We start from the raw sequence: 11,830 nt of genomic DNA, 5'->3' as shown, positions 1-11,830 counted from the left end.
GAGGCCGGGCGAGGCTCCTGCCCAGCCCAGGTGAGCGCAGACCCCGGGCTCCCGGCTCTCCTGGCCTCTTGGCTCGCGAACCCAGTGGAAGCACATCACTCTGTTCTTTGGAAGGGCGCTCAGAAACTTCTAGTTATGTGCCATCAAGACATTTTCCCAAAGGCAAACGCTTGCAAAAGCACAATCCAGAAATACAGAATGTTTGTTATTTAGGTGGGCATCCCGTGATTGGCACCTTCACCCGTCTCCCCCAAGTCACCTGATATTTTGAAGGTCTGATGTTCGCTGTTTTCTAATTTCATTCCTTTAATCTGTGTCTCCTTTCTCCTTTTCACTCGCGATACTAGAAGAGTTTATGTCTTGTCAAGAATGCTGAACTTCAGTGTGGCGTCCAGGGTTGGTTCATTTGTACATAATTTGAGATAATTAAAAATACAGGAAACTGTTAGTCTATATTGATTTTTGATGCAGGAAGGAATAACATGGTACTATAAACTATGCCTGATCGTAATTTGGTTTTAGTGGGAAAAGCTCTTTTAAAGTGGATATTGTGTCTTCTAAATACGCTGAAATTTTATTTACTTAAAAGTCAATAAATTCAGTGAATATTGAGCATATTTGCATAATACTAAAGTAAGTGGTAGTCATTGGTGGGATCAAAAAATGAGTAAGAATTGTGTGCAGGAAGTTAAGTACAGTAAGCTTTAGTTACTAAACACTCAATGTCTTAATAACTTAGCTATTGAATGTTTTATAAGCATTATATATTGAGTGCTAGGAATATGATAGTGACAATTATAAAAAGTACATTGTTACCTGACAACACAGATATTAAATAATCATGCGAATAAATATCAGTACACCAAAATAGAAACTGAAAGCTAAAAAGGGATGATATAATAAAATGTTGGTGAGGGAACATAACAGAAAATCAGGTAGAGTTTTCCTAGGATTGTAATCTTTAAGCTGAGATTTTACTGGTAAGCAGGAATTAAGTGAAAACTGATTCCAAAAAAGGGACAGGTCCAAGCAAAGGAAAGGAAAGTTGGCCATTTCAGGAACTTAAAGGTCACTTTACAACAGTTGGAGTGTGGGAAGCAAAAGGGAACTATAGTAAGATAGGTCAGGGACAGACAGATGGTGTGGGCTTTTTTAAGTAATGTTAATGATTTGGGACCAGCTCTTTCTTTTCTTTCCTTTTTTATTTTATTTTTTTAACTTTAATACAGAAATTCCCAACCAATCAAATGTATTGAGACATCTATTTGAATTTCCTGTAATATTACCCAAAGGATTTGGACCTTATTCTAAGAACAATGGGAAGTCATTAAAGGGTTTTAAGCAAAGAAGAAAGACAATCAGATTTATAATTTCTTAAAATTTTTTTATTAGTTATTGATGGACCTTTATTTATTTATTTGTTTATATGTGGTGCTGAGGATCAAACCCTGGACCTCACACGTGCTAGGCAAGCACTCTACTGCTGAGCCACAACCCCAGCCCCCAGATTTATATTTTCGACAGGTCACCCTGTGCAGTGTTGAAACTGGATTGAACTAGGACAAGAATGGAGATGAGGGTATTTGAGACTACAGTTGTAGCAGTGAAAATATGGTAAATTTAAGGGTGCCTAACTGATTATTTCCCTCACTATGTTAGTGAATTCATTTATTGGAAGAATCATGGAAGATTTTTAAAGGAAATTTTATTCAAGATGGGCTTTGCAAGGTAGATTCACGTTTTAGTTCTAGAGTCCTGAAATGAGAATATCCTGGCATCAAAGGATGGCTAACTCAATAACCTTGTCAATCTCTACCTAAATTAAACGTTTCCTGTATAGTTTCCCACCACCAGCCCAGTGATAACTGTGGCTGGAACCCTGAGGAGCTCTACCACTGAGCTATATTGCCAGCCCTTTTTTTATTTTTCATTTTGAGACAGGGTCTTGCTAAGAGTTTGCAATCCTCCTGCCTCAGCCTTCTGAATAACCGGGATTATAGGCATGTGCTGTTGCATCCAGCTGAAAAAATGTGTTTTATTATTATTATTATTACAGTGGTTACAGCTAAAATAAGCTGAAACTTACAAAACATTTGTTTTCCATTTAGTATTTAATAAACAAGAATTCATAATACAATATAATAAAGTGTCTGGTTCTGATTCTATCATGGTCAGGTTGCTCTTGGAGACTTAGACACATAATCACATTCCGTAGAAGATCGGAGTAAAAGAAACCCCACAGGGAAATGTGATTTTTGGTTTCTTTTCCTCCTGTTTAATACCATCCTGGCCTTATCCTTAAAGAGAGATTCAGCTTCTATATATAGATAGCATTTTCAGTTGCATAATATCTTTAGAGAAATACCTAATCTAAAAAAACATGTAGCCTGAAGTGTATATTTATGAAGATAAGTATAATTGGGACTGGGGGTGCAGCTCAGTGGTGGAACACTTACCTAGCATGTATGAAGCCCTAGATTCAATCACCAAGGCCACAAAAAAAAAAAAAAAGTGGAAAAAAAGTGAAATTGGTAATATGTTTTTTTTTTTCTTTTTTAAGATACAGGGTCTCCTCAACCTTGTGATCCTCCTGCCTCAGCTTCCCAAATTGCTAGAATGACAGGCTGCATTGCCAGGCTGTGCAATAATATGAAATTTAAAAAATTCAGATTATGTGTATGTTACAAAGTCTAAATTTATTTGACTAGATTTTCCCTTTTTTTTTAAAATATTTATTTTTTTTTAGTTCTCGGCGGACACAACATCTTTGGTATGTGGTGCTGAGGATCGAACCCGGGCCGCACGCATGCCAGGCGAGCGTGCTACCACTTGAGCCACATCCCCAGCCCCTAGATTTTCCTTTTAATGGATATGTTTCATAAAACTCAATGTACTCTGTCTTCTGATTTTATCACTGCTGTTGGGAGTAGGTAGGATAATATTTGAGAAGGTATTTGGTAAACTGTAATATAAAATACAAATCTAAGATGGGAGAAAAATGAAAGAACTTCTGTTCATCTGTCCATTCTGAGGCCCAATTTAATGCTGATAAGTTGGATGTTTGTCAGGTAGCTTATTTTATTCGCTGCAGTATACCTCATTACATAGTTTCTTTCGTGTCCTTTAACTCTGATACATTAATAGAAGCTCCTTCTGCCGCAGTCTGGCTGGGCACAAAATCACAAGCCACCACACACCTTGTAGATTCAAACAGCAACTGTTTATTCTCGAACTGTCACTGGCACTTTACACACACTTTCTGGGCTAAATCCACACTCTCCACCGGGCTCTGAATCCCAAATACTCTCTGAATCCCGCCATAATTCAACGGGAACTCAAGGAGTGGGCTAGCCTGAGGCAGCAGGATACGCCCTATAGCCTGAGGCAGCAGGATACGTCCTATTCCCAGCAGGATACACCTTAAACCTGGAACCGCCCTAAACCCAAGGAGTGCCCTAAACCCTGATCCGCCCTTGAGCAAGGTCACCTTACAGGCCATGCCATGCCTCATTCCTACCAGGCAATGGCTCTCAGCATCCTTCAATTGATATAAATTTTACATGTTCATTTGAATATTGCTAATTTTATGATAGGAAACACTTAAAATAATGGTGACTTTGCTTCCATGTTAGAATTAAATTTAACTTCATGATTCAGTGCTGTTTGCAATTAGTGTATGTGCTGCCAAAGTGATCACCTGTTTGCAATTAGTAACTTAGTCACTTTTTTCCCTGTTAGTCTGTAAATTCTGGCAATAAGGACTGTCATATTGATACTTCTTTTATTTATTTATTTTGTGTGTGTGTGTTGCTGGGGATTGAACCCAGGGCCTTGTGCATGAGAGCCAAGCACTCTACCAACTGAGCTATATCCCCAGCCCTCATATTGATACTTCTATCATTAATTCTGAACCAATGCCTTACACATAGTGGTGGGAAATTCACTAAGTATATACATTTCAGGGGAAGGTGTACCAGGGATTGAATTTAGAAGTCTGAGGATGTTTTTTATTGATCCCTGTAACAGAGATTATGATAGAGGGGTGAGAAAAGAGAAAAAAGTTCTCAGTATTTCCTTTAGTCTTCAAAACAACCTTGTTCCTGGTTTGGTGGCACACGCTTGTAATCCCAGTGACTCAGGAGACTGAGGTAGGAGGATCTCAAATTCAAGTCCATCCTGGGCAATTTATACATATCTGGTCTCAAAATAAAAAAGGACTGGGGATGTGACTCAGTTGTAAAGGGCCTCTGGGTTCAACCCCCATTACACACAACAAACATGAAGCTGGCAACATGTTTCACACCTGTAATCCCAGCAACATGGGATGTTGAGGCAGGAAGAATGGAGGTTCAAGGTTAGCTTCAGCAGTTTAGCAAGACCCTGTCACAAAATAAAAAGGACAGGGGATGTAAATCCATGTCAAAGCACCAAAACAATCCCCAAGTACCAAAAACAAAAAACCTTGTGGGGAAGACAATTACAGCCATCTATAAATTAGGCTACTGGGACTCAGAGAAGTTAAATATAAGCATGTATAATCTCAAAATTCTACTTTCATTATTTTCTACTGTTATAGTACAAATAAAAACAATTTATTAGAGGCTTATGAAAATTATTAGTAATGTGCTAGGGAATAGGGTTTTTTTTTTTTTAACCTTTATTTTTATTTATTTATTTTTATGTGGTGCTGAGGATCGAACCCAGCACCTCGCACATGCTAGGCGAGCGCTCTACCCCGAGCCACAACCCAGCCCCTTAATAAAGGTTTAATATTTGACCTTTCAGTGAAAATGGATCTTGAGCTAGGACTTGAAGGATAGTTGGAAGAATCATAAAATGTTGTGTTTTTTTAAAATTTTTATTTGTTGTTGGACACAATACCTTTTAATTTTTATTTATTTTTATGTGGTGCTGAGGATCAAACTCAGGGCCTCACTTGTGCTAGGCGCCCGCTCTACCGCTGAGCCACAATCCCAGCCCCATAAAATGTTTTCTAAAAGAAACCTTTTGCAAAGTAGATTTACATTCCAGGTACAGAGCCCTTCCATGAAAATATGTTGGTGTCAAAGGGCTGTGGCTCAGTGGTAGAGTGCTCACCTAGCATTCAGGAGGCACTGGGTTCAATCCTCAGCACCACATAAGTGTAAAAAATAAGATATAGTGTCCACCTAAAACTTAAGAATAAATATTTAAAAAGGGGGGGGGGGTTGACTGACTCAGTAACCTTGCCAATATCGACCTAAATTATGCCTCCCCTGTATGATTTTCTCATCTAAATTAGTGTTGTCACCATCTCTTTGGTCCTTGGGAGTATATAATTCTCCCATTAATGGTTTTTTCTAGAAGAGGATGTCTTGAATGCCTTGAAGGATGGTTATAACGTACACAAAAAACTGTAGTGAACTTGCTATGTTTATGAGACAAAAAAGATCATATTTAAAGAAAATGTTTCTAAGTTGTATTCTGTTTATGGGATACAGTGTGATGTTTTGATACATGTATACATTGTGGAATAATCAAATCAAGCTAATTAATATCCAACATGTCCAAATGATTATCATTTCTTTATGCTAAGAACATTTAAAATTCAATTATTTTAGCTTGTCTAAAATATACAATATATTATTATTAATTATTTTATATTTTGAATTAGTTAAAGCCAGGCCTGGTGGTTCACACCTGTAATCCCAGTGACTTGGAAGGCTAAAGCAAGAGGATCATCCCTGAGCTGCAGGACCCTGTCTCAAAATAAAAAAGGGCTGGGGATGTGACTCAGCGGTTAAGTACCCCTTGGTTCAGTCCCTAGTACCTAAATAAATAATGTTGGAGAAATGTCAAGGGGAAAGTAGAGATCCCACAAGAACATAATGTCCACAAGTGCTGGATTTTTTTTCTATTTTGTTCACTTTGTATCCCCAGGGCTTGGCACAACTGTATCTATAATGCTTTATTTACTACACAAAAAGAAGTAAGTAAGAATGTAAACATTTCTTAAATCTGAATTGTTGGTGTTGTCATTTATCTTTCCCTGTTCTTTGTATTTGTTGTTGTGATTTTTTTTTTTTTTTAAGGTGCTAGGGATAGTCAGGGCCTTGTGCATGCAAGGTAAGCTCCCTACCAACTGAGCTATATCCCCAGCCCCCTATTCTTTGTATTTGAAATACAAATATTATTATTTATATTTTTGTGGTGCTAGGGATTGGACCCCCCAGATCTTACTAATGCTAAACACTCTATCCCAAAGTTATTCCCCAAGTCCTAGACATTTTTAAATGGTTTTGGAAATGTGAGGTGGGAAGAAAGAAGTCTAGGGAAAAAACAGTAATGGTCATGAAAATCTGATTAAGTCTGAATATATTTTTAAATTAGTTGAAAAAAATTTTAATCAAAATAATTTTTAAAGGGGGCTGCGGATGTGGCTGAGCTCTCCTGGCATGTGCGGGGCACTGGGTTCGGTCCTCAGCACCACATAAAAAATAAAAGATGTTGTGTCCACCGAAAACTAAAAAAAAATTAAGTATTAAAAAAAAATTTACATAATTTAAAAGGCAGATGGTGTTAGAAGTCTTAAAACTGAAAAATATTCTCATTCCCTTTCTCTAGAAACAACTTTGAACTCATAGCTGTTTTTTATTCACAATTATACTTCTTAACAGTGTGTATTTTTTTTTTTTTTTGAGTTACTAATTTTGGACATTGCCTTTTATATTGCTGTTGGGATAGATAAGCATTTTAGCTCTCTTGTTGTTCTTACACCCTTTAACGGTTTTAGTTTAGTTTTTTTTTAATTTTTTTTTTAGTTTAGTTTTTACCAATAAGTAAAAATGTGCATTATCATTTCATTCTTGAATGAATGGGGGAAAGTATAATTTTATTTATTGAATAAATGTAATAAGCATTTGCAGACTCAAAAATATTTATAGTGTTCTACTCATATCTAACAATTATCTTTAATGACTGCATTTTAAAAGCACTGTTAGGGGCTGGGGCTGTAGTAGAGCACTTGCCTACCATGTGTGAAGCACTGGGTTCCATCCTCAGCACCATAAAAAGAAATAAATAAAGTTAAAAAAATTTTTAAAAAACCCAACAATCCCTTTAAGATGTTATATTTTGATATTATAAAAATATATTCCCTGCCCTTCAATAGATGAATGGATAAAAAAATATGTGGCATTTATACACAGTGGAGTATTACTCAGCACTAAAAATGAAAAATCATGGCATTTGCAGGGAAATGGATGGCATTAGAGCAGATTATGCTAAGTGAAGCTAGCCAATCCCTAAAAAACAAATGTCAAATGTCTTCTTTAATATAAGGAGAGCAACTAAGAACAGAGCAGGGAGGAAGAGCATGAGAAAAAGATTAACATTAAACAGGGAGGAGAGGTGGGAGAGAAAGGGAGAGAGAAAGGAAATTGCATGGAAATGGAAGGAGACCCTCGTTGTTATACAAAATTACATATAAGAGGATGTGAGGGGAAAGGGAAAAATAAAAATAAAAAAACAAGGGAGAGAAATGAATTACAGTAGATGGGGTAGAGATAGAAGATGGGAGGGGAGGGGGGTAGTAGAGGATAGGAAAGGTAGCAGAATACAACAGTCACTAGTATGGCAATATGTAAAAACGTGGATGTGTAACCGATGTGATTCTGCAATCTGTATACGGGGTAAAAATGGGAGTTCATAACCCACTTGAATCCAATGTATGAAATATGATATGTCAAGAGCTTTGTAATGTTTTGAACAACCAATGAAAAAAGAAATAAATAAATTCAGTCCTTTGAAAAAATATATATATATTCCCACTTATCTGATTCAGTACATTGTAAATCTAATGTGTAATTCACTGCCTTACATTTAATAAATATTAACTAAGATTCTTTGAATGAAATAGTCTTTATTTTATTAAGTCTGAGTAATATACTTGAAGAGCAGTACAGAAAGAATTAAGAAGTCTTCAGAAACAAAAATTACCCACTTGAGATAATAGGGGCATCCAATTTGCGGTAATTGTTGGTGCTCACCGTGGATGATGTGGCTTTATTGACTCCTGCTTTAACCTCTAGCTAAAAGGTAGAGTTTGAAGTTCAGTCACCATTGTTGAAAACACTGTTGGTGCTGTCCCCCACCTTATGTTCTCCAAAACTCACTCTCTGACCCATTGCAAAGCCTCCTTTTTCCTTCCTTTCACATTTTCCTTGATTTTTAGAATTATAATTTTCTCTTAAAAAGGATAAGAAACTTAGTTTATATTAATTCATAATGAAAATAAAAGAGTTTTTTTCCGGGCTTATTGGGAATTGAACCCACAGGTACTTTACCACTGAGATACATCCCCACCCCTTTTTATTTTTTATTGTGGTATAGGGTCTCCCCTAAGTTGCTGAGAGTCTTGCTGTTGCTGAGGCTGGCCTTGAACTTGTGATCCTCCTGCTTCAGCCTCTGGAGTTGCTGGGATTAGATAGTGTACTTTCTTTTATTTTTTCCTAATATTTATTTATTTATTTTTAGTTTTTGGCGGACACAACATCTTTGTTTGTATGTGGTGCTGAGGATCGAACCCGGGCCGCATGCATGCCAGGCGAGTGCGCTACCACTTGAGCCACATTCCCAGCCCTAGATAGTGTACTTTCAAGAGCATACTTCCTTGAAAAGTCTTTTTTTTAAGGTGCTGAGGATCATACCTGGGACCTCATGCATGCTAGAAAGTGCTCAACCATTGAGCTATACCTCCCCATCCTCTATCTTGAATGCCTTTTATTGCCATTATTTCTTCCCAGATCTAAATTTTGTCAAGATTCTATTCCTCTTTCATGACCTAGTTCAACAAACTCTGTAACAACTAGGGTATAAGGAGCAGCTTGTACCAGCAAAACAGGGGCTAAATGTGAATCATTGCTTCTGCCAAATGGGCTCTTGTTACAGGCCCAGCTCCATTAGCCACAGGAAGCTAGAAGCAGAGGTCAGGACTTATCCAGACAGGTTATATCTGGAGGAAATCCTCAGCTTGATTTTCAATGGCTCAGATTAAAATCACCTCCAGATATTTTGAAGATTTGGAATGAGAGTAATAGAATGTTACTCTGTGCCTACTTTCTGGAACTGGTTTGAGTGGAATCTGATGGATTTTTCAGTGACTATTAATGAGCAGATCTGCATTCTTAAATATGCTTAAAACTTGGCATTTTTATGTTTTTTTTTTTTTTCTGGTACTGAGGGTTTAATCCTCAGGCTCTCTTCAACTGTTTATATCTCCAGTTCTTTTTTTATTTTTATTTTGAAATAGGATCTTGTTAAATTGCCAAGGCCAGCCTTGAATTTGTGATCCTTCTGCCTCAGCCTCCCCAGTTGCTGGAATTACAGGTATGTACCACAATGTCCAGCTGGGCTGCACTCCAAAACTTTTTAGTTATTTTAGTTTTGGTTTGGTTTGGTTTGTTTTTTTGTACCAGGGGTTGAATGTAAAACCTCATGTATACTAGGCAAGTGCTCTACCATTGAACTACTTCCCCAACCCTTTTAATTTTAATAAATAAATAAATTAATTTTTTGAGAAAGGGTCTTGATAAATTGCCCAGTCTATACTCAGTTTGCTATCCTTAAAATTCAACTTTAAAATGTTTAAAAGTTATTGTGTTTTTTTTTCTTTCTTTCTGTAATCAATCTAGTTGTGTTTTCCTCAGTTTAGTTACCCCAAACATTCCAGATTAGCTAGAACAGGCTGATTTTTCCCAATGGGCAGTTCATAACTGTTGTCTGTGTTGACTTCACATAGCACTTCCATGTACTATTAAAATTTCTCACTGTTCCATATTACCTTCAAGCCATGAGTAAACCATATGTCTTATTACGCTTTTTTAGTTTTACTCTTTACAAATTTATCTTTAAGTCTGTGTGGGTGTGTGTGCGCATATGTATGCTGCTAGGGATTGAATCCAGGGGCACTCTGCCACTAAACTACACCCACAACCCTTTCAACATTTTTTAAGTTTTAAGACAGGATCTAGACAGTTGCCCAGGCTAGCCTTAAACTTGAAATTGTAATCCTTCTGCTTCAGCATTAAGTGTGTGAGTAAGAGAGACAGAGAGAGAGAGTGGTTGTGTGTGTGTGTGTGTTTACTTTTATTTTTTATTTTGTTGTCATAATGGAGAACCCATTTGCTATACCACTGGCTTCCTGCCTTAGCCTTCCAAATTGCTAGGATTATAGGCATGCACCGCCACTCCCAGCCAAATGTGTATATGTGTACATGTGTTGCCAAATCCCAGGTCTTTTTGTTTTTTACTTTGAGACAGGGTCTTACTAAGCTGCTGAGACTGGCCTTAAACCTATGATCCTCCTGTTTCAGCCTCTTGCATCACTGGGATTACAGGTGTGTGCCATCATGGCTAACCAAATATATATATTTTAAGGTAATTTTTACTCTGCAGTAATATCAAATATCCAGTCACAACAAATATTCATATGTTCCTGATTCCATAACTTTTTCTTTTTTCCTTTGGTCAGGTGAATTAAATAAAATCTATAGCCTTCAATTCCAGCAGCTCGTGAGGGCTGAGGCTGGAGAATTGCAAGTTCAAAGTCAGCCTCAGCAATTTAAGGAGGCTCTGAATAATTTAGCAAGACCCTGTTTCAAAACAAAATATAAAAAGGCTGGGGAATGAAGCTCGGTGATTTAGCACCCCTGAGTTTAATCCCTGGTACTCGGACGGGGGGGGGGGGGGGGGAAGAGCCTACATAATGATCCACATGTTATAATACATTGATAAATTTCTTTTTAAAAATCTACGTCACCTGTTTTTCTCTCTGGTACTATATATATATTGAAGAAAGTGTATCATTTATCCTACAGAATTTCCCACATTCTAAATATTTGATTAAATCATCATGATATCATCTGATTATGTTCCTTTATACCCTGTATTTCCTCTAATATGGTAGTTAGATCTAGAGGCTTGAATGGATTCAGATTCACATTTTGGGCAAGAATTCTCTATAAATTGTGGTGAAAATTTGTATACTGAGGCATACATTTATTTTTGGTTAGCTCTTTTTTGTGCTGTCAGCAGTTATTGATATTGTCTAGATCCATTATTACATTACGAGTTGCATATTGGAGGTGTTCTATTTCTATACAATTTCAATTAAGTGGAGTTATTTATAAAGAAAGCTTCTTGCATTAACTCTTTGATTACTGAGAATGTACAGACAGGATGCTTATTTGTTTCTTTCCCTTATTTATTAGTTTTCAAAATAAAGAATTGGGAATACAGGTGCCTGTGTCCCAGCTACTCAATAGTCTGAGGCAGAATGATCACTTGAGTCCAGGATTTTGAGACTAGCTAGCCTGGGCAATGTGACAAGACCCCCACCTCAAAAAAAAAAAAAAAAAAAGGCAGCAGCAGCTGGTGGCACAATCTGTAATCCCAGCTACTCAGGCTAAGGCAGGAGGGTGGCAAGTTCCAGGCTAGCCTCAGCAATTTAATGAGACCCTGTCTCAAAATAAAAAGAACTGAGGATGTAGGTCAATGGTAAAGCACCCTTAGGTTCAGTCCCCACATACACAGAGATGGGATCCTAGTAGTCCAGATTTATTATTATTATTATTTTATTTTTGTGGTGGTGGGTTAAACCCAGGGCCTCACACGTGAAGGAAAGCATTCTACCACCTGACTTTTAATTTTAGTTTTATTTTATCTCCTCAGCCCTTTTATTTAATTATTTTTAAATATTATTTTAGTTGTAGATGGACTCAATACCTTTCTTTTCTTTTCCCTCCCTCCCTCCCTCCCTTCCTTCCTTCCTTCCTTCCTTCCTTCCTTCCTT

At 37.1% G+C, this 11,830-nt stretch overlaps 1 protein-coding gene across 11 annotated transcripts in view; it reads left to right on the top strand.

The window, feature by feature from the left end:
• The window catches only part of UBXN2A (UBX domain protein 2A), a 32,103-nt gene that overhangs the window by 414 nt on the left and 19,859 nt on the right, over positions 1-11,830 (top strand). The window contains exons 2-4 of one of the 11 annotated variants that reach the window (XM_081264336.1): positions 348-396; positions 7,914-8,076; positions 9,290-9,366. The exons of 1 other annotated variant lie outside the window; for it this stretch is intronic. The gene's annotated coding sequence lies outside the window, so the exon portion shown is untranslated. Of the gene's footprint in view, positions 1-213; positions 274-347; positions 397-5,919; positions 5,969-7,897; positions 8,077-9,289; positions 9,367-11,830 lie in introns of those variants that run through there. 9 more of the 11 variants (XM_081264341.1, XM_081264339.1, XM_081264340.1 and 6 more) reach the window with 9 other exon arrangements.

This window comes from Spermophilus citellus, assembly GCF_964194105.1.
Source record: "Spermophilus citellus genome assembly, chromosome: 13".
NCBI lineage: Eukaryota > Metazoa > Chordata > Mammalia > Rodentia > Sciuridae > Spermophilus > Spermophilus citellus.
This window is presented reverse-complemented; position numbering and strand designations above follow the sequence as displayed.